Here is a 24,107-nt window from a genome sequence, read left to right as displayed (position 1 = left end):
ATAAAGAAGGAGAGGTTGTCACTGTTACATTCTTATTTCATTTACCAATCTGGCCCTACCAAACCAAGGCAGACACTGGAGGATGACAGTGGATTAAGTGCAAATGGAACCAACTCTAGCTGTGCTAAATGTAGTATTTGTACAGCAGATTAACATGTTTCATATAAGTGGCATGTAGACATTGATTTGGAGGATGTTTGTCATACTTATCTGAATGAGGACTAGAAGCAATTTGTATCTACCCAAGATGGGCAACAGTACACAATTGCACTCTTGCCCCAGGGTTACATAAACTCTTTCTACCTTAGACCTATGAACTAAGTACTCTATGGTCCATAGAGAACTTGACTAGTTGGACATCCTGCAGAACAACACATTGATGACATTATATCATAGAAACAAATGAACAAGAAGTGATAAAACAAAGAATGGAAGATAATCCCTATGAAGAGTCAAAAACTCACCCATCGATAAAGTTTTTAGTGGTTTGAAGCATGATGTAACATTACCTCCAAAGGACAGAAAAAATTATTGTAATTCACACACAGCCAGGTAAACCTATTCAGGTTCTGCGACAAAATATTCTACACTTGGGAATGCTTCCTCAACATACCCACTAACTGACACAAAATGCTGCAGCTTTGAAGGGTATCAGAGCAGGAAAGGGACCCGCAGCAGGTCAGGCCAGTCTTTTGGGTCATACAATTTGACAGACTTTGAGGTATTAGAGGCATATGTGGTGGGAGAAGATGCATAGTGGAGTTTATGTGAATTTCAGTAAAGGAACCACAACATAGACTATAGTTTTAGAGAAAGTCCATGCCATCAGCAGTACAAAATTTTATACTATTAAAAAATATATATAATATATACACACACACACACACACATCACTCAAAATGTGGTATATGTGTGCAATGCAATATTATTCAGCCTTAAAAAGGACAAAAATTCTGTCATATGCTGGAACAGAATGAACCTTGGGGACATTGTGCTAGTAAAATAAGCCAGATAGGAAAGAATAAATACTATATGATTCCACTTCCATGAGGTACTTAGAGTAATCAAATTCACAGAGATGGAAAGTAGAATGGTGGTCTTCAGGGACAGTGGGGAGAGGAGAATAGGATATTGTTTAAAGGTACAGAGTTTCAATTTTCCCAGAGAAAAAGAGTCCTGGAGATGGTGATGGCGATAGTTGCGCAACAGTATGAATGTAGTTAATACACTGAAAATCCACTTGAAAATGCTTTAAGAGGTAAATTTTATGTTTTGTGTATTATACCACAATAAAATAAATATTAGGAGAAAACTGTTCTTGGAGGGCTTCTAGGCCCAAGCAAAGACTAAGTCCTGACAATGAAGTAGCAAGTGACTCTACAGCCAGAATAGCTCAGTTTAAATGAAGTTCTACTCGACCCACAATGTCTTAAGGAAGGGGGAACCCACAGTAATCCCTTGTAAGATGGATATTGTGGATCCAAGATGGAGCATGAGCAGGTCCAGAAAACCAAGTAATTATATAAGCAAATGGCCAGACTTCCATGCAATACACCACCAGTTTTTCTCCCTAACCTAATACCTGAACCACATGGTCCCTTATGACCAGCTGACAGAGAAGGAGCAACATGAGGCATGTTTAACATATAGAGGGACTCAGTAGATGTGTGGAAGCAGAAAACAGACACAGTTGTACTACTGCCCCACTGAGGGGACCCCTAAAAGTCAGTGGTGTGGGGTACTCCTCCCCATGAGCCGAGTTCTTTGGCAGTACACACGATCACCCATTTTGTTTGGAAAGAGAGTAGCTCAAAGGAAGACTATATAAAACTCATTGGCAGTGGCAAATGACAGCTGGTTGGTCAGGGGCCTGGAAGAAGCAACATAAGAAGATGAGGAACAAAGAACTCTGAGACAGAGGTGTGTGAATGGGCATATGAAAATGAGTAGGAAATACAAGGATTTTCCTATCTGTTACTGTCCACCACAGAAAAGACACTAAGACTCAGGCAGACAAAATGGCTCAGCCATCCTCTATCATCAATCAGCTGTCCTAATGTTGGCGTATTAGGGTGTGAACTGAATAGACATGATGGCAGGTATGGTGTCCTACATAAAACATAGGCTTTCACTCACCGACGTTTATGCTACCACTGAATGTCCAGTGTCAACCACAGGAGCCAATGGTCCTATTATAACCAACCCTCAAAGAGACCAGCCAGTCACTTGATAGCAAGTTAAATACACTGGACTCCTTTTACCCTGGAAGGAGTGGCCATTCATCTTGACTAGATTCAACATATATTCCACATATGACTTTGCCTGTCCTGCCCTCACAGTGTCAGCCAGCATCATGCTCAAAGGGCTTATAGAGTATTTGACCCACCAACACAACATTCCATATTATGTCACATTGAGCCTAAGGGCCCATTTTACAACAAAGGTGATCCAGCAGTGGTCTCATGCTCAAGGGATCTACTTCTTTTATTGCATTCAGAACTACAAACAAACTGCCCACCTGAAAGAGCAGTTAAGTGACCTGTTCGAGGCACAACCAATGTGCCAACTGAGAGATAACAACCTGCAAGGATGGGCCTCCACTCTCCAGTATGTGGCACACATCAATGACCCTAAATCAATGACCATCGCATGGCGTTGGGTTCTTAGTAGAGGAAATAAATAGGCCTGGGGACCAAGGGGTTAACAGAAGTGGCTCCACACACCAGCACTTTCAACGATTTATTTAGAACAGTGGTTCTCAACCTTTCTAATGCCGTGACCCCGCAATACAGTTCCTCATGTTGCGGTGACCCCAAACCAAAAAATAATTTTGGTGGCTACTTCATAACTGTAATTTTGCTACAGTTATGATTCAGAATGTAAATACCTGATATGCATTATGTATTTTCCGATGGCTTTAGGCAACCCCGCCGGGGTCGCGACCCACAGGTTGAGAACCGCTGATTTAGAGAATCTGTGCTTCCCATCTCTGCAATTCTGTTTACTGTGGCTCTAGACATTCCAGCTGCTAAGGAGGGGAACACTTCCAACAGGGGATGCAAGTATCCCATTAAACTTTAAGTCATGAACACTGACTTTGGACTCCTCATACAAGACGCCAGCAAGCCAGGAGAGAAGTCACCATGCTGGCAGGGTAATTGACCTTGATCACCAGAAAGAAGTATGGCTGCTGTGACACAATGGGAACAGGAAGAAATGTGCATAGCACATAGGTGACTCATTGGGTACCTCATGGTCTTCCTCTGACCATTTTGATGGTAAATAGACAGGCACAGCAGCCATAGTCTGCAAAGGTCAGACTCTTCAGGATGATTCCTCCTGAGTCACCCCAAAAGGTAAGCCACCTAGGCCAGGAAGGGTCCTGGCTGAGACTGAGGAGAATTGAGAATGAACAGCAGGAGAAAGAGACATCAGCTGAAGTCCCAAGACCACTGCCAAGTCAGGTTCATCCCACTAACCTTCCTCTTGTAGTAATGTTTTCCAAGGTAAAAGCAAGGAGAATCCTGCACAGGTAGATAGATGTTCAGCAGGTGCACCTGAGAGGCACTAAGGGTGTTCTACAGTAGATGCTGTAAGACCACCCAGAGTCTCCCTTCACGACTGAGGCAATCACTGCATGGTTGCACAGCAGGTTGCTTACTTAGGACTCATTGTTGAGTCCCTTCCCAGAAACAACCCTGAGCTGAAGAAACTGCCTGCACCATGTTTTCACCCCTTCCTGGGGCAGGGGGGATCTACATCCAGTAGACTGCTCACTGCAGGGGTACAAGTTAGATGACAGGTAGTCTTGACTCTAAGTGTATTCCTTTGAGACAGTTTTAAGAAATTGAGATTTACAGAAGTTCACTCACTAAGCAAATATGGACTAAGCAAACACCATGCCATGTGTCTGAACTATCCCCGAAGTTTGGCATACATCAGTGAACTAAACACACAAGAATTCCTGTCCTCATGGAGTTTACATTCTAGTGCTAGAAGACAGATAGTAAACAATATACATAATAAGAAAATAAATATATGGTATACCATAAAAAAAAACAGAACAAGGTAAGAGAGATAAGGAGTACAGGGGAATGGAGAGCAACTACAATTTTAAATAGCATTGCCCAGGTTGACCTCTTTGAGAAGGTGACACTGAGCAAACTTAAAAAAGGCTGCTGTGACACAATGAGAACAGGGAGAAATGTGCACAGCACATAGGTGACTCATTGGGTACCTCAACACAAAGGGATGCTATTACTACAGTAGTGCCCACCAGTGGATGTTAGAGACTGGAATGCTCTCAGCTATTCTTCCTCAGGACAGTTGGAGTTACATGTCATGATTCCAAGTCAGAACAATTTCAACCTCATAACAGCAATGGAAGAGGCAGGGCTTATGAAGGATAAAAGTAGAAATAGCCTAATGCCGCATAACTTTCTTACTCGTGTCTACACAGGAGAACATGGATCTATAGGAAAGAAAAACATAGCAAATGTTTAAAACAGAAAGTTTAATTCTGGCTTCACCATTATAGTTGCTGTGCAACCTCAGAAAAATCACATTCTTTCCTTATATGTGAACAAAACAAAATTTTATGCCATAGGCTAAAGGCGTGAGTCCAGTGAAGAAATACACCTAAAGCTATTTAAAAAATCAATGCTGCTCTGGACATAGAATCACTATAAATATATACACCAGTATGCAAGTACAGCACACATGGAGAGCCGTGTGGTTATCATTAGCACATTTTTGTGACCCCAATTTTCTCCCTCTTTTTAGCCCATTATGTTGTGAGACTCCACAAGACACAGAAATAATGTCAGAATGGAGCAACATTGTAACAGTGAGGAGTAGGTGTGTGTATGTGTGTGTGTGTGTGATTAAGATTTATCCTTTTTCTTGTAGAGTTTCATATATTTCATGCAAAGGATTGCTGAATATTCATTGATCTATCTAGTATCCACAAGTACTCTATTAGAAATGCATTGCTTATCTATATTTTGAAATGTTGAAATAATTCAGTGTTGATCCTTTGCGAGATAGGTTTGCTACCTTAAACTGAAGTGACAATAATATCCCAGCCAGCTTGGGTTTTTCTCAAGTTGTACTGATATCCTTGATGTCGCTAACAGACTGAAGACTGCCGATGAGGATCCTGTATGTCACCATTAAATTGAAAAAGGCCTGAAATATTGAAATCTCCCTTCAGGTAGGGAGGAAAAGCTAGAAGAGAGAGAGCCACTGGTTACCAATGAGTCACTGCGGCCCGCCATGGAAAACACCATTGGTCTCACTCCTCTTCTCCAGGCTCATGTATTTCTCCCGAAGGTGTTTCAGCTGCAGAGGACAAACTGGACTGGAGGGACATCTAGTAAAAAGACTCTTAAAACGCAAAAGGCTGCATGTGAGATCCAAGCCTTTTTTTTTTTTTTTGCATACAGCACATATGTCCCATTAATCTCAGCACACTGGGGAAAGGGACTAAACACCATGTCATGTTGGGTCTGGGGTTTTGTGAAAACCTAGTTATGTTCAGGGGAAAAAAAATGAAATAAATGCTTAATGAAGGAACTTCCTTTAAAAGGCTACAAACAAATGGGTTCAGATTTGGGTTTTGAATGCAACAGTAAGCATACAGATTCACCATCCAAATATAAATTCTGCATATAAATAGGGAATATTCATGTCATCTGAACATAAAAGGCTAGGATGGTAGATTATTTGGAATGAAATACAACCCTGTAAAAATAACCAGTAAAAGTGTGACTTGGAGGTGTTTTATTGTAGACTTCCAAATGTCCTTTCATTGTTTCAACGGGGAGTCACTGTGTCGCTAGCACTGACAGGCAATGCTATGTGACATGTTGGCAAACAATTTTACTGTTTTCCTCTCTCCCCTTATGAATGATATTTATAGACTAAGAATTGCATTTGGTTCCGATTTCCAACACAGTTATCTGCCTGGGCGTGAATTAAATGTAGATCTGGGTGTTGAAAGACATTTACATAAGTGCTGTTTGTGAACGGGAGGCCAGTTCTTCTATTATCGCCAGAACATTTAAATCTTAATGACTGGCATTGTTGTCTAAAAGACGGTGTTTTTCCTGCTGAGAAACTGCATTAGATTCAAGAAACGGAGCTCATTTCCATTCTCTCAGCAGTCTCTCTAGAAATGACATGCAGTGCTTGAAACTGTTTATTTCCAAATTCAGGCCTCCCTCGCATCAGTCATCAGCTTCAATTACCAGTTTCCCGAAGCCGAGCCATCAGGCAGTCTGACACTGGGGTCCGGCCTAATTCCCACCTTCTCCAGAGTCAAGAGCATAATGTGCAGATGAAAAGGTGCAAAATAGCCTGGACTTCATTAGCATGCAGGGCCTAGCTGTTCATTTGCTGGCTGCGAATGGAAGTTCTGACACTCGGAGCTGGCTGCGGAATGAGAAAAGTCCTCTTCAGGGGAGATGGGGTCCTTGGTGGTGAGGAAAGGTCATCAGAAAGACAGCCACTGCCCTTGCTCCCTGCTCTCCAGGACTGCTTATTGATTCCAGGGACACCTCATTACACGCCGGATCAACATATTATTGCCATGTTCTGGGACTGAATTGTTTACAAGTGTCTTTATCACCAGCAAAGGCCTGCCCGGCGATGCATGACTACACTCATTTGGTGGTGACCTGCCAATTACTTGTTATCCGATATGTTGCTGGTATCTTGATCTTTGCCCGGGTCTTCTCCCAGCATCAACACAGTCCCATTTACTACTTCTTTCTAACCACTCTTTGGGAAAGTAGCCATTAGCCTGTCAGTGTGTGAGTGTGTGAGCGAGTGTGTGTGTGTGTGTGTGTGTGTCCTCTGCTATAGGAAATCTGAGCATCGCTCTCCATTACTTGCTATGCATAAGGTTCATAATCAGTTAAGAGAAAGAAATTCTCTCTCTCTCTCTCTCTCTCTCTCTCGCTTTCTCTCTCTCTCTCTCTCTCTCTCACACACACACACACACACACACACACATCTTTTTTTTATTTTTATAAGAATAACCCACTCAATGTGTGATCAGTATGCATGGCAGAAAGCATAATGCAGCTTGTTACAGAGCTCCCTCCGCTTACATATCGGCCCTACGAGAGAGCTGTCATATTTTATTCGGACAGAGCCACTGCAAACAACCATTTTAATCTTTCATTACAGACACTTCTATGGCTCCATAAAAGAAAGAGTGGAATAGCAACTCGATTAAAAACTCAGTAAAGAGATTGTACAACCTCCTCCCTCCCCCCAAAAAGTAGAGATGAAGCTACACTTTCTAAATGACTGCATTCTGTGATACATACGTGATTTCCATTTCCCTCCAATGGTGATGCTGACATTGCGTTAATGATGTTGTGCATGGATAACTTGGGTTTATTTTTATGAATATTGCTTGGGAAAGTTTTAATGACTGCCAAGCATTTGGGCTATTTCAACCAAAAACTAAGAGGGGTTACCACATTTACATTTCCAGTTGCCCTCAGGAATAGGTCTTTAATGAGCTTTCTAGTGAGAGATGGTGCAAAGCCAATGCCAAGAAATTTGCCTTTACTTTTCCTGGAAGAGTACATTCTTGGCCATGGGCACAGGCTATAATGAGTGAAATGAAATTCAAGGATCTGATTGCCTTCAGAAAGGTGATGTCTGTAAGTACATTTATTTCCAGCATTTTCCCAGATGTGTCTGCTATTTAGCTTTAAATTAATTTTCTATGGGCATTTTTTCCCCTCTTTTCCATTTTTTGAGAGTTTTGTAAAGTTACCAAGTATTTTTTGTTCTTTCTGAAATCCCTGGTTTCCTACAAATGATTAACAGAAAAGACTAAAGACCCCTGGTCCAGATGTTCTGCTCAGTTAAAGAGTCGACGGAGAGATATTTGCTCCATCAAGTGTTTCAGGACACTGCAAACTCTATAGTGTTGTCAACTGACAAACAGTCTTTGGAAGAGAAGAATGTGGGAAGGATTACTTGATTTCCTCTTGGAGACATGATTGCATGTAGAGAATTTTGGTGAAAGAATAAAGATGAAAGAAGCAGGACAGTTTACCAAATTTCTATCTGAAGAACAAGTCTCAACATGGTCAAACAAATAGGGATAGTTCAAAAGGAAAGGGGTTTCCTTACACACTTAGAAATGGTAACAATGAAGTGGTGGGAGTGCCCAGTCAGTGGGTAACTGGGGGTTCAGTGTTCTAGGCAGAAGAAAGCTTCACCCAAAGGCTCCCACCAGTTTTTATAACCATCTCATCTATTATTTCTACCATACAAAAGAACTTCTTTCTGTTATTATTTTAATGCCTCATCTTCTCTATGAATCTACTAAACAGGATGGTCAGTAATCCTAAATCCTCTGGATTTCTTCCCCATCCTTAAGAATCACATATGCCGTGTGTGTGTGGGGGGGCATACAACAATAAAGAATTAAGAAATATCTCAAAAAAAAAAAAGAATCACATATGCCTATGTTTATTTTCTGGTAGTTAATGGAAAATGCACACACACAGTCTGCAAGCACAAAGCTGTGGTGAAATGATCAGAAGATAAGTAACAACAACAACAATCCTTTATTTTAAAAGTCACTGATTAAATATAACTTTGTGCCAGGGAGCTTTCTAGAAACTTAACATATTTCACTTATTTATTAATCACAACCCTGTGACTTAGGTATTGCTATTCCTACTTTCCAGATGAGGAAAACCTTTTGTATATCTAATAGAGTTTTCAAATGTGCTCAAGGTCGCAAGGCTAATGACAGAGGCAGAATATAAATCCAGGTGTGACCCCACAGCATGGTTCATGCTCCAGTCCATGCATCCATTACAAACTTTCAAGATTCCAATATAGTGCATTTTCTGCATGCCAGCCATCATCAATGCACAAAAGGTTGCTGGTCATGATAATGTGTGGAAACCATCATCTCTTACACACCTAATATCCTCAACCATGAGGTGGACTGAAACAAGCCTTCTCTGATTGATCCAAAGGGCAATTCAGGGCATTTAATTTAAAAGTGTGGTGTGGGTTACATGTTCAGGGAGCTATAGAGGTGCCCCCACTAGTCACTAAAATCAATGGAGGAAGTTTGTTTAACACTTACATTCATGTAGCTGTCTGTGACATTCCTTTAGTGGTTCTACTAAAACTCAACAATACTACTACTCCCTTTCTGTGGATAGCATGGGCTAGTTTTCACACAGGCTTACTCTGCCTTTGGAAACCTAGTGACTAAGGGTCCAGTCGCAACATAGAAGACTGGATTCCAGAGACTGCAGGGATGTCCATTTGCTGACTGCAAACTCACGTAACATGCTCATAGATTCTGGAATCTTCCTTTGGCTCCTTTCTATTTTTCTCTGTTGTCCATTTTAATGCTAGACACTTTCTAATGCACAGCACAATACATTATTCAGGATGGCTCCTGGATAATTTGCCAGACTGACATGAAGGCAGGTGAGTTGTTTGCAGAGAGTCCCCTCCTCGGTTTTCCTTCCTTCAGCATCAGTGGCCTCTGATCTTCCAGCACACTCATGCTGTCTCAGTTTCTTCTGTGAGAGAAAAAGAAACACTGCTCTTATCAGAGATTCAAATTCCAACCCCACCTTCTACTTCCCATTCCCTCTCCAACAAGATGTACTTGCAGCCTCTTCTAAAAAGAGGACAATGTTTGACTCAAGGAAATAGTGCATTATGAGGGATGGGTGGTATGTGAGAGGGGGAAGCCTTCCATGCACCTTTAGGGTGATTCATTCCAGTTACAAATATGGCCATTCCATCATGTAAATATGTGTCAGCTAAGTCTCACTTAGGCTGGGAGGATTTCAGAATTATTTGATTTTCAGAATAAACAGTTAACATGTATATAAATCTACTACAAATGAGCTCTACTTATCTAGACCTCAGCCCAATAGCATATGCCTGCTGGTCACTCCCTCCACCAACCCTTCCTTCTGTGTCCTTCCTTTGTCTTTGCACAGATACACAGTGAAAGTCCACATTGTGTGCTCCAAACTGTACCAAGTATTCTTGGAACTCTAATCTGCATTTTCTGCCCTTGAAGAACCAATAATAAAAAGCAACAAAAGGTGTCACAAGACAGTAAAGTACAAAGGACAAAAATAACAAGTTTATATAAGAGGTGCCCTTATATAAAGTCAGACAGGGCTAGAAGACCCCAAAGGACTAGCATGATGGGAAAGGTTTCTTATATGAAGTAGGATAGGAGGATGTCTTGGGAATTTGAATTAATGGAAAGAGGTAGGTAGGCATGATAGACAGTAATCAAATATGGCAATATCAGTTCTTCCCATTCTTTACACACATGTAGCTTCTCCTATCAAAAGGAGGAGCCTATTCCTATTCCCTTGAATCTGACCTATCTTAGTCAAAAGAATGCAGTGGGAGTGACATTTTGATACTTACAATCACATAGGCTTTAAAATGGCTAGCATCTTCTACTTCCATCCTCTTGGAACCCAGTTGTCCAAACAGAGCTACTGAATGGTTAGAGGTCACTTGAAGAGAGCCCCCAGAAGAGGAGAAGACATCTGGTCATTCTACATGAAGATGTCTAGCTGGTTATCCATGGAAAAGTGCCACGAAGTCCTGACTCATGGAATTGTAAAAATAATAAATTGTTGTTTTAAGTCACTATGTTTTAAGGTGATTGGTCTAACAGCAGCAGATAACTGACACAGTGGAGATAAAGAGGCACACCTGAGTGATGAGCTGTGCCACATGGAAGAATACCATAAACAAAATGAGGATGAGTGCACAAAGTATTTGGGGAGTCCTAAATTGAGTAAGCTGATCTGGCTAGAGCAGGAAGACAACTAGGTCAACAAACTGAGACAAGAAAACTTTTAATGTGAAGAGGAAATCTTTGAAACTATTCATCCAGTGCCCCCTGAAGCAGATCCTTGCTTTTATACTTCAGTGTGTACCAACCCAATGACCAGCCACCGCACTTGTGTTTCATTGCCTGGGGGAGGGGGTTGTTTGTTTGTATGTTTGTTTGTTTTAGCCCCTGAAGCCCATCAGCAACAGACCAAAGTGCTGAGGAAATAATGCCCTTGAAGAATAGTAGCTCTTCATCTAATTACTGATAGGAGCTGGTATATAATTTTTCCAGCTCAGTGGACTCACTCTAAGACAGGTGTCCTACACTGTTTCCCAGAGCTCCTGTGGTAGAATTAAATTCCAGTGGACCACAAAGGTAAGTTGTTTTATAATGTAATTAAATGGCTGCCTTCCACTCCCTGTCACTGAACCCCATTCCCCTACTAGTATTTCCTGAGATCACCTCCCACTAAGCTGCTTGCTTTGGGGGAAACCCAAAGTAACATGCTTTTATTTTATAGTTAAGAAAAACAAAGCCAGGATGTGGGTTATTTTGGGAGACTGCTATAGCAAAGTAAACCAAAATATGCAGTTTATTAAAGGAGAAATTAATTTATCTCCATGTAACCTACTTTATCCAATATTTTGGATATTGGATAATATCTCTCCAGGGGGCAGAATCTACTTTAAGAAATCTTGTGAGGCCTGACCTGTGGTGGCGCAGTGGATAAAGCGTCAACCTGGAAACGCTGAGGTTGCCGGTTCAAAACCCTGGGCTTGCCTGATCAAGGCACATATGGGAGTTGATGCTTCCTGCTCCTCCCCCCTTCTCTCTCTCTCTATCCTCTCTATAATGAATAAATAAAATTTAAAAAAAGAAAAGAAAAAAGAAATCTTGTGAACCCAGGCCATTGAGGGAGCTCATCATCCTCACTATGTGCCTTTCATTAACAAAATTCTCAGCCAGCAAGAAGGAATAGGAAGGTGCAAGTATGAATTCATCACCTCTGATTACATTTCATTGGTGAGAATTTACATGGGCCACATGCAGTTGCAAGTAAGGCTGGGAAATGTAGTCCCCTGGGCATGCATATGCCCAACAAAAAGAATAAATTACTAAGAAGTGGCAGACGGGAGTCTTTGACACAGGGAGTTTAGGTGATTGCCCAGGTGACTACAGCCAGTTGGTGGACAACTAAAGGGATATGCCTTCTGCCCACCATTTTTTACCTTCTACACCCACATTAGTTCTAACCAGACTATGTCAGGTCTCATGGCTGCTGAATTGGTCTTTCTTGCCAAAGCTAATGGCATAAGAGGGTCATAGTTTCTGTTGCCCATGACCCTCCCTTTCAAGCAGAGCCAGCCAGTCTCACTGCTAAGCCCAGGTTTCCCCTTCATACAAATTTTATTTAAAAACTAATGATAGCCTTCTTTCTAAAGGACCTTTAGTGCTATATACATCAGAACAGTGTCTTAAAATACATACAAATCTACAATGACAACAGTGTGAAGGGCGCCCCTGGAGTTAGGTGATGGCTAATCTGTATAGTATAATCACAGTCCTAGCCAGGGAGAGTAAAGAAAAGACCATGGGATGATAAACTCCCCTGATGATCAGAGACATTTTACAGTCATCTCCGAAGAATCTGGACTTGTTTCTGTGGCTTGCAGTTATCCACAGGCTGATAAGTGCTAAAGCTCTATATTCTGAACCCAGTATCAGAGATGGAGATGCTCACCCGCATCAGCATCCAGCACAACTCATTTAAACATTAAAATAGAGAAAAATGAGAGCAGAAGGGTTTTTCTAAGTAAATTCTGTTCATAATTTTTACATGTTAACCCATATTTTTTTAATTCAATTTTTAACCAGATTTAGGTAAAAGCTGGTCGTATATAGAGAAATTGTCTTTTTTTTTTTTTCAGGACAATGGAAGCAAATGAAGTAAAAATAATAATTTTTTTAAAATAATCTGCACTGTTTTTAGCTCTCAGATTATATTTTAAAACTCTTTTATTCTCACCTGACCAGGCGGTTGCTCGGTGGGTAGAGGAGCAGACTGGGATGTGGAGAACCCTGGCTTGAGCACGGGCTCATCTGGTTTGAGCACAGCTCACCAGCTTGAACCCAAGGTCACTCACTGGCTTGAGCAAAGGGTCACTCCGTCTCCTGTAGTGCCGCCCCCCCCCTTCAAAGCACATATGAAAAAGCAATCAATGAACAACTAAGGTACCACAATGAAGAAATGGTGCTTCTTATCTCTCTCCCTTCCTGTCTGTCTGTCCCTCTCTCTGTCTGTCTCACACACACACACACACACACACACACACCCCTCTGTTATCCTCAATAGATATAGCACCTCAATAGATATAGCACCTAGTTTTTAAATCACTATCCTGCCCATTGGCCATTCTTTAACTTTTCCCAAGATAGAAGGTGTATTTTCTTTACAATTAGGTTGGAAATAACCGGGGTGTGTGATGTTTAAGTTATTGACAGTCACCTATTTCTGTATTTTCCATTTTTTTTAGTACAAGTGTACATGAGTAACAGGTACCTCTGCTTTGAACTCGACAAGGTAAAGTTTTACTCTAGATTTTTTCACCCAACAACTTCCGGTTATGCTCAGAAAATCTCCCTCAAATGCAGGCCTCAGACTCATTTAGGAGACTGTGTTGAAAATATGTATCTAATCACCCCAAGGAGCCAAGCATTTATCAGGATAATCATTTCAAACTTATCAACTTTAATGATATCCAGACGGCTTTTCTGAAGAGGACTCATTAGTTTTTTTAAAATCTCAAAATTTCAATGTTCTGTGGCTTTACTTACATAGTCAAAAATGTAATCAGAGTTCTCTGCCTTCTTGTTTAATAGCCATTTTCTGCCCATATACTGATGTGAAAAATAGGCAAACAAATGTAAAGAAGATAAATATCAAGCATAAACGAACTCCTGCCAAAGGGGGATAGGTTATGTGCATAAAAATGAGTAACGTCAGAGCTGCAGATTAAGAAACTGAATGTGTTGGTGTTTAAAATTAGAATGGTTCCCAAAAGAATTGATAATGTCCCATTTAAGAAGAGAAATGTTTTCAAATTACTTTGCTAGCTAGAAGTCTGAATCAAAGTCAGAAATTAATTTTAAAAAAATGCAGAGAGCAACCCCCATCATAAATAACAGGAACAATTTGTATGCTTATAAGAGCCTTCAAGGCCTGGTAGTGTTTGTAGTTCTATGGGGATGGGGTAAATCTAATAAAATGCAAGAATAAAATGTTAACTATAATAATGAATGTTCTTGTAGAAATGCTATTGTGATATTCTTGTGACACAATGACCTGTTTTCTGGAAAAGTAATTCTTCAATTGAGCTCAGGCGTGCATTGTATTCATTGTCAAGTTGTATATTTAGACCTACAGTATACTATGAAGGGTTTGCCTGAAGTTAAAGCTCAGTGCTACCCAAGCTCATTAGAGTACAAGGACAAAGCTCTATCATATTACTGCTTCGACACTACTCTGAACTTGGGGGTAATTTTCAGTGACTTCAAGTACTTAGATTGTCAACAGTGTAGGAAATAGAAGAATACTGAATGAGTGAGGTGTATACATCAAACATGTAAGAATGTATAGACAGAGATAAGGATCGTAGTAGAGCATCCTGTTATAGCACAGTCAGCGCAGAACAATTCCAGGGTAAACACAAACTTGCAGTAAATAGAGCTGCAATGCTCGGGCTGCACAAATTAGAGCAGTCAGTCTCACTCAAGATCACGTAGTTCCTTTCTAGACTTTATATCAGGAACAGGGCTGTGCTCTGGTGGCAGAATGATACAGGAATGAAATCAGAGCCATGAAATCTTTAGAGCCAAGGAGAGCAAAGGAAAAGCATCTCAAATTCAGGTCTGTTTTGACAACAGGATGGCACCATTCTACAAATGCTTCCTTCCAAATTCGGGCCAACTGTTTTGGCTGACGTACACACCTGGCTGGGTTTGAAGGTAGGGGGGAGGAAGTACGATCAGGAGAAGGAATAGGGAGAAGTCAGGTAAGGACTATACACAGCCAAAATAATTCACCCCTACTTTCTGGTAACTCGGTTTGTTTTTATGTATTTATTTCTGGAATAAATAGTACCTGCATGTGAATAGAACATTAAAAGGTACAAGAAGCAACACAGTGAAAAGTTGGTGTCCCCTTTCACTTACAACTACTATGGGGACCCTTCCTTGCAGATATTTCCATACACAAATCCAGTCACCTAATTTCAATCCATGATATCAAGAAAAAACATCCCCCATCCCTACCCAGTCCACCAGACACCCACGTCTTCTCCTCCGTTCTGGTAATGCTTCCCTCAGTCCTCCTCCCACTAGGTCTATTCATCTCAGGGTCCTTAATAGATGACCTGCTGACCACTGTGATGACCTTGCCGGTTTTTATTTCTTTTTAAAGGGGCAAGGTTATTACTTAATGATAATGACTTATTTTACACATTGTCATCTGCTGATGTTTAAAAAGATAAGAAGACAGTTGTCTAGCAGACGCCTGAGGCCTTGGGAGTACGCCGGAGACCCTGCCAAAACATTTCCAAACTGAACAGTCATTGGGCTGCCAGATAATTCAGAAACTATTTGTATGAGCTGTTTATCAAATTATTAACCGCACAGATGTTGTTTGGCTGAAGAGCAGCTGAATCCCCTCTCTGGCAGCCGCGTAGACAAAGGTCTCCAGGAATAATTGGAGATGTGCATGGAATATTAAATTAATTTACTGCTCTTAATTCTTATGCAAATTCTGACCTCCAATGGCGCCTATCAATTACCCCCGCGCACAGTGAAAGCGAAGGCGACAGTTTCTTTTCTTCTCTTTGCTTTTTTTTTTTTTTTTTTTTTTTTAAGAACTCGAAAAAGAAAATATTTGCAATAAGCTGGCGGTAGGAGCACCGCGTAACTGGAATTATTTAATTGAATCTCCAAGTTTTCAGGGATGTCCGTAGAGAATAAAACTCCAGGACGCAGGGGAGAGGGCAGGAGAGGAGGGCGGAGGAATTTGTGTGGGTTTGACTGCACACCTGCCGCTGAGGAAAATGAGCAATGAGCAGAGACTGGCGAAGGCAAATAAAAATATCGGTCAGTGCCGGGAGGTGGAACTTAGTGATCCTGTGAGTTCACCGTCAGCGCCCCTGGGCCCGCGATTCCGTCTAAGAACCGTGCGCTCGCTCACGCCCGGGTCAGCCGCCTGCAGGGTCCCCCTCAAGCTCCGGCTTCCTTTCACTTACTTATCTTTTAGGGATGTTAACTAAAGAGAATGGGGTAGGGGAGAGGGACAAGGAGGAAAAAGCGGGGAGAGAGAGAGATTTTATTCTTTGTGTGAAAAACCAAACCACAACGCTGCCCGTGTTCAACTGTTACTGATATCCCGGGTGGGCCGAAATGCGATTTAATTGTCTCCTGCGTGAAAAAGTGACACCCACCCTTTCCTTTGAATTGAGCAAACTCCAGGGCTTTGTCTGCGCCGGTGGCTTAAACTCCGTGCTGTTTCTGAGCCCCTGTGGTGGGTTGTAAAACTGGGGTCTCGGAGTCTTTCATCATCTTTTTAATAAGGAAAACCAAATCGGGCGCATAATGTCATCAGCCCCCCGGCTCGACCTCGCCGGGACCTCGGCAGCCGGATGATGTCGCTAGCGGCCCCCGGCGCAGTCTCGAAGCTCCTCCTTTCAGCTTTTTGCGGTCCCCACAAAAGCCAGACAACAATATCAATTAATCATGCAGTCGGCAAACAAGGAGATTTATCCTGCGACAAACAGCCCCACCAAGAGCTGCTGAATGGGCGTGATTAGCATGTGAAAAGGCGAGCAAAACTCCGCAGTTCAACAGCTAAAGAGCAATTTGATGGGGTTGGGATGGGGAAATTACTTGATTAGCGTCCGTAGGAGGAGAGCACGGTGACAACCCCGAGGTCTGGAATCCAACAGGGAAACAAAACGCGCTGGTAAACGCGGCGACGTAGAGGGAAGGCGGGCAGGGGAGAGCGGCGTCGGCCCCGCTTGGCCGAGACGCGATCCCGGCGGGGGCGCCAGTAGTGAGCCAGGGAAATAAATGACCTGCTCGTCCCTGCCGCAGCCCGAGGCCTGAGCGCCCCGGAGCAGCGACCACCGGTTCTCACCATCCTCACCCAAGGCTCCCAGGGAGGCACAGGGTGTACACAAGACACCCAGTGTGGAGGTTACACTGCGCTCTGGTGGGCTGCAGAGGGAGAGGTGCGTGTGAAGGGCACGGTCCACCCACGCAGCCTCTGTATACCCTGGTGGGGACCCTAGGGAAGCAGCCCGCGGCAGCTGCAGCCTCTGCCGGCTCTAGGACTTTGGCCCCGGTCACCCTCGCAACGCCAACCGCACGGTCATTCCACCAGTAGTAGTTCTGCAATTCCATTCGCGCGAGCAGAGAAGACTAGAGCCGGGCAGGACGTGTTTTCCTACTCCTCCGAACTTCTTCACCCTATTCCTGTCTTAGCGTTGGACAAGGAAAGAATTCTCTGGCTGTGCCCCCAAGGGGAGGAGGTGGGGAGTTGGAAGGGAGCGCTCTGTGTGCGCGAGGAGGGGGAGAGGGGATAAAGGCCCCCAGGGGAGCACGGGATGAGGGCGCAAGGGGCTTAGGGTAGGGACCCGGGTGGAGCAGTCCCTGGGGCTCTCCACAAGCTTGGGCGGACAGCCCCAGGCCTGCCTTGGAGCCGGATAGTGACAGCTCAGGCCCAGAAGTGACAGCGTGGGAAGCTGTGCACCGCATCCTCCTCCCAGGCCCAGAGGGCCGCTCCGAAGGCCCGCGGCCCAACCTGGCCCAAGGTTTGGTCTGGATCGCGCTTTTATTTGCTCGGGGAAAGAATGACGTGAAGAAACAAGGGGCAGTGCAGCTCAGGTTCCGCAGAACCAGGCCAAGTGGAGGGTGCCTCCACCTCAGGCCCACACCATCCCAGCTGGAGTGAACGCCCACGCCTTTCCCGCAGCCCCCCCCCGGACTGAAGACTGAGCCAACCCCAGCGAGGGGAACTTAGAGTCCTGCCTTCAGCACGTTTGTAACCTTACCTCTGGACTCGTGCCCACTACCCCCGGCCTCCCTGGCTCCTCCCAGTGTCAGGGGACGGAAAGGCTCCCACACTGTACCAGAAGGCCTTCTGGAACTCAGAACCCACTAAAAGGATCCTGCCAGCCCACACCCCGAATCGGGGCGCACAGAGGAGTCTCTGGAAAGTGGCCTCTGAATTACCTGCGAGAGACTCTAATTCGGCCATCATGAAGTACATGAACACAAATGTAATAAATACTTAAAAAGACATTCACTAGGGGCATGGCAGTCTCAAATTCACCCTGCCTCTTGGCACAAATGAACCAAGTACCAAGGAGTGAGACCTTGTTTTAAATAAAAGTGGGGGTAATGGATTGCCCCCATAGAGCTGAACAGTTGTCACCCAGTTGAACAGTGTCAATTAACAATCCTCAGCTCGTGCGTGGCAGACTTTAAAAAGCTTAGTTCTTTATGAAACGCCTCTGGCGGCGGGTGTGCCCCGAACTCCAGCTCTCCTCCTCCTTCTTTTTTCCCTGAGCCCTCTCTCTCTTTCCCTTTACTTCACGCTGAAGCCACAGTGAGGCTCCTTCCACTTTCTGTCCTCCGTGGGACCCGGCTAGCCACGGCTCCGGGTTTGGCACCGGTGCCGAGAGGTCAGAGAGGGGTGGGCAAGCCTGAAGGGCTCACCGGAAACAGGGTGAGGCAGCAGTGGCAACGCTGTAGCTATGCACCCGAGACCTTCCAACCCGGAGGACGCACACCGGGGCCTCGGAGCCTCAGATCCAGGGCAGTCTCGCTGCGGGCTGTGAGCCCTGCAGAGAGCGCGGGGGCGGAACCAACGTAAATCCGTGCTGGGCCCACCCACGCCTCTTCCTCTGCACTGTGTAGCCCTAAGCGCTTTCTCCCCGGGGCTAAAGCTTTACATTTTACAGACAGTCCCCGCCGGGTTAGGAATGAGATAGATTCTGTAGGTTTGTTATTAAATTGAATTTGTATGTAAGTTGGAACAGGTACATTTACTTAGTAAATGAAACTTACATGTTTGTCTTAACATAGTTATTTTTACCTTTCTGTACATACAGATACTTAAACATTTTCAAACCTACAGAACCTATCTGTTCCTAATCCAGGGACTGCCGCGTCATTTCAAAGAAAAAGAGATTAAACCATCTCAAAATTGGCGGGCAGAGGGGGAGGCGGCCTGAAACCGGTGGCTGAATGCCTTTGCTGGCGGGGTGGCGGAGCTCTTCCTCCTAATAGCAACGGCTCAGGGCTGGCTGTGTAGTTATTTTTACAAGTTCTGCCCGATGCCCAGCATATTGCCCTGAAAAGCAAGAGGCCCCTGCAATTTATTCCAATGGGCGGTTTTTAAGAAGCTGGCAATTTGAACCGGCTGGGTGTTATTTAATGCAATATGAAATCAAATGATCCTATTTCTCAAATAACAGTGTCTGTGAGGAGAAGTGAATCCCCTGAAAGGGTAATTGGCTGCTGATGGTGTTTCCCATTATACGCGATCTTGGCCTAAATGGTGTTCGACGGCGGGGCTGAGAGCGAGGAGTGAAATCAATGTGCGAACTCGCGCTCCGGAGTCAGAAGAAAGGCAGCCCCGCTCGCGTCGCGCACGTTGAAAGAACAATGCGAGCCGATGCGCCACCGGTTTCGACGTAATTTTGCAGGTGTCCGAGATCATTAGATAGAAGTGATCTTGTGGATGAGAGAATAAAATGAACTCTTCCTCCTTTCGCAACTTTGGGAATCGTTAGAATTCGCCATCACTCTCGCTGTATCCTGGCGTCGTTTAATCAGAATGACGATAATCTGAGAAATAAAACCTCCCTTGGCGCCCCTCTTCTCCCCTCCTCTAAGTTATTCTCGTGAACGCGGAGTTCTTCCAAGGACACACTTCTGTCTATTAGAATATTCTCAGTCCGGCTCTGGTGATTCCATTTCTGGGAAGAATTTCTGTGTCCACGAGGCGCCTGATATTTACACGGCACGTGGCACCTTCTCAAGTTGGAAAAGTTGGCCCTCAGCTTTTAAATGATCTTCCGTGAGCCCAGCTACCGTTTTGGGGAGAAAACCATATAGAGGTTTAGCTTGTATCTGGGAGAAACACGGACAAGAGGAGCAAATTCAAGGAATGATTTAAAAAAAAAAAAAAAAAAAAAAAAAAACAAGGACAAAGGCGGCACTCTGCTACCTGCGAGCCTGCCCTTGGGGCGCTTCAGTACCCCGGGGTCAAGCTCCAGAGTGAGACCTGGAGGCAACCTCTCTGCAGAATTATTCCCGGTTGCTGAGGCGCTTGCAGGCAGCCGCTTTGCCGATAAACCCTTTTAAACTTCTTACTCAGGAACCTTAAACGACCTCCTCCTTAGACCAGCCTGCGGGCCTGTTTAGAGGAGGCGGCAAAGGCGCGGAGGGGGGCGGGGGCGCCTCAGGGCCACACCTGGACCAAGGACCAGTGAAGGCCTCTGAGCGTTCTCTGAACCCCACCGCCCCATCCACACACTTTTTTCCTAAGGGAGATTTTTCATATTCCGAATATCCTAGATTTGTAGGCACCCTCACACTCAAACTCGGAGCATGTCAGGCCAAGCATCTTAGAACAAATTTATGCGTGTTACTGCTCTAGCTAGGAAGGTTTATTTCTGTATTCTCTTTGGATGTTTTGGGATATATATTTCCATACTGTGACCTCTGTTTACAAGTCCATTTGGTTGTTCATGATTTCCCCCCTTCCTTGGCGCTACTTCCAAATATCTAGAGAATGAACAAATGATAATTCCTATATACCGAGGAGCCTGGTCCTAGGAAGGTCTATCCCGTGCTTAGAGGATGGTTCGGCCACCGCACCTGCAGCCTAACGCGCACCAGACACGAAGCGCGCCGTCCCCGGAGGTCCCTCGGGCTTCCCTGGCTGAAGGAAAGCGGGGAGCCTGGGCTCAACCCGCGGCGTCCCTTCTGGGATGTCACTGTCCAGCTGAGACCCCAGCCAGCGGAGGTAGGATCCTCCCCCCAACCCCTGGGCACTGCCTAGACACCCGGCTTCGGGGCTTTCATTCTTTCCCTTGGGTTCGGCGTCTAACCAGTCTAAGCGCAGTTTCCTACGGTTTTCTAGGGACACTCCCGCCTCTCGGGGCCCTCCCCTCCCCCTGATGCGTGTTAAGCCTTTCGATGCGGTACGAAGAGGTGACGATCCCTTAGCCCGCGAGGGACCTGTGCGGGTCCCCACCTCCCGACTCTGCACGGCAGCGAACAGCCACCTACCTCTCCCGAGACTGAGCTGCGCCACGACCGCGAGGACAGGACGAGGGCAGCCCGCCCCTTAGCCCGCGCCGCCCAGCGCGGGACAACTGCTCTCACACCTGCCTTCACCCCCCTCCGGGAGCCTGGCCGCGACCCCTTACGGAGTAACCTCAAAGCCCGCCTCCTCCCCAATAAATCAGTCTGGGAACCCCGAAGGCTCTGCACCGAATTCTGTGAGCACCTCTCTGCCTTCCCGAGGTTTCGGGCTCTCGCTCGGCTTTCTACTCCTCTTCCCCGCGACGTGCCTGACACCCGGGCCGGCGCGGACCTCGGCGGGCACAGGGCGGGCTGGGGGTCCGCGGGCGGGGAGGAGCAGGTGCTTTGGGCGGCTCAACCTGGCCGCCGCTGCCTCTCCCGCAGGGGAACCTTCCGAGTCTGGGGCGGGGGGTGGTGGGGGTGGGGGGGACTCAGAGCCCACAGGCCCCCCGCCCCTCTCCCCAGAGGTCCTGGGGTCCCAAGGGCTTCTGGAGCCCCTGTGGCTGGGAGACCAGGGACGTAACAAAGGGACCGTCCCCTGTTTAGGGCCATTTCCCGGCCCCTCCGCGCCCGGGCTGGGGACAGACAGGGACAGACAGGGACAGACAGGCCGCCCCCCAGCTCTGCGGCCGGACTGAAGCTGCTCGGAGCCTCCAGTGACCGCCGCCGCTCTGCGAACCGCCTATCCCCCCGACCCCCTCTCCCACCGCCCTCGCCCCGGAAAACCGGCCCGGCACCCACTGACCTTGGGAGGACGCGGCCCGGCCGCCGGCGGAGCCCAGCGCGTTACCGCGGAGGACGAGCGCGGCTTCGCGCGCTGCCGGACCGGGCGGCTCGGCGGCGTCGGCCCCGGCTGGCGAGGAAGCGCAGAGCTCCCCGCCCCCCGCGCCTTATAATTTAATCACACGCGATATTAAATTATCAAGGAGCTCATTAATCACCATGAAAGTTATTGGGACTGAACACGCCGCCGCGTGTTCTGACAGCCCAGACCGGTTCGCGGGGTCGGGGTGTGTGGGTCCGGGGGGTGAGGGGGGTGTCGAACCACTCTTGAGAAACACTGCGAACCCCTCGCGGGCTGATGGGGTCTTTTACCTGGAAAAAGATTTGGAAAAGCGTTGGCTGGTCTTCTGAGTTTGCCTGAGGGTTTGTCAAAAGCCCAATCGCATCCTTCCTGGGCCCCTTTCCTAAATGTTTGGATTTTGATCACGATGATTAAGACAGCCTGCGGCGTATCAATCAACAGAATCTTAATGTGCAGTTTTTCAGAGGGTGAATTTGACCCGAATCTGTGCATCTTCATTACCTACTGGGGACGGTGTGAAATTAATGCGTTTGAAATACAGATGAAATCTCACTGAAGTCATTTCAAAGGAAAACTTCCCCCCAATTCAAAGGGGCTTTCTTGCCTTTTGCGTACTATAGATGCGAAGAAAGGAAAATAAAGGATTTTTTTCAATTAAATCCTTAATTTGAGGTTTTTCTTTTTAAAGTAACTCATGTGTTTCACTATAAAGTCTTTAGAAACTGGTTTTACTTTCCAGTTTTTTTTCCTGTTTCTATGGATTCTTAAAATAAATAAACCAATTAAATGAAACTTTATATGATTTGATCCCATACACTAGCAGTAAGTGCTCATAAAAAGTTGTCTTGGTGACACAAAGGAGGGTAATTGGTTCTCAGAATCCAGGCTCGAACACACCAGTAGAACAATAAATGAAAGAAAGAGCATTCTCCTTCCACCCCCACCCCTGTGGGTGATGTAGATATGATTATGTCAACCTGCCTTTAAAAAAAAAAAAAAATATATATATATATATATATATATATATATATATATATATATATATATAGTTTGAATTTAGTTTTTGAAGAAATGTATTTCCAAATTAAGTCTCCTCTCATCATAGCATAAGCTATGGATAGTGTATAGCAAGAGGTTAGCTCCTATAGGAAATGACTGATTTAGTGAAGTTGGCCAGCAGAGTTTTCTAAACAAATTGTAGATCAAATCAAATCATTTCCTTTTAAAAATCTAACATAAAGACAAATGTTAACCAAAAGTATGTTCAAAATCTTTAGCAGCTAAATTGTGTTTTACCCTTTTGACCGGAAAGTGTGATTAATTTAGTAAGCAATCAACTAAATCTTCTATGGTTATGGTTTATAACAAATATGATCAATATTAATAAGTGTGTTCAAGACCATTCTTGAGATATTATCTCTTTTATTAATCTGGTGTCAGTGTTTTTTTTTTTAATATACCAACACAAAAATAGTATGTTAGTATTTTTCTATCAAAAAATCAACACAGAGAAATGGTTACACACATACTGCTGCTAGGTAAAATTCATAAACCTTAAGCTAGTGGGAGGAAGCCATAATATGGTGTGAATTATTTTTTTAAAAATGACCAATGGAGAAAAAAGTATCTTGACTATTTTATCCAGGCAGTTCGTGCCTATGTATTTTCTGCAATGATAGGAACATTTGCTGTCTGGACTGAGATATAGCTTTCTGTCCCAGGAGCTCTTTAGAGCAAGAGTGGGCCATTGGCCACTGCCTGCTAAATATCGTATCTGAAGACCTTGTTTTCAAACTGGAGACTTCAGTGTAACCTGAATTATTCAGACAATCTGAATTGGTGGACTGGGAAATTGTCTTCTGAAGTATAGAATAAGGATAAAGACTACATGTGTTATAAAGTTATACACTTGAAACCTGTCTGGTCTTTATTAACAGTCACCCAAATAAATTCCATTAAAAAAAATGGTGAGTGCTATTATATTTTCCAAAAATGTCTACAACTAAATTTCTCAGTTCATATATTCTGTAGCAGGACCTTGCTTTATTTCCGTCAAGAGTTGAATTCTTCACCCTCTTGAAT

General features: G+C 44.7%; 1 long non-coding RNA gene across 1 annotated transcript; it reads right to left on the bottom strand.

Moving 5' to 3' along the window:
- Positions 1-8,575: 8,575 nt before the first annotated feature.
- LOC136308736 (uncharacterized) lies at positions 8,576-22,017 on the bottom strand. Its single transcript, XR_010726167.1, has 2 exons — positions 21,966-22,017; positions 8,576-9,575 (listed from the first exon to the last, which is right to left on the bottom strand). It is a non-coding gene; the product is annotated as an uncharacterized lncRNA (long non-coding RNA).
- Positions 22,018-24,107: the final 2,090 nt, after the last annotated feature.

This window comes from Saccopteryx bilineata, chromosome 6 (assembly GCF_036850765.1).
Source record: "Saccopteryx bilineata isolate mSacBil1 chromosome 6, mSacBil1_pri_phased_curated, whole genome shotgun sequence".
Classification (NCBI taxonomy): domain Eukaryota; kingdom Metazoa; phylum Chordata; class Mammalia; order Chiroptera; family Emballonuridae; genus Saccopteryx; species Saccopteryx bilineata.
This window is presented reverse-complemented; position numbering and strand designations above follow the sequence as displayed.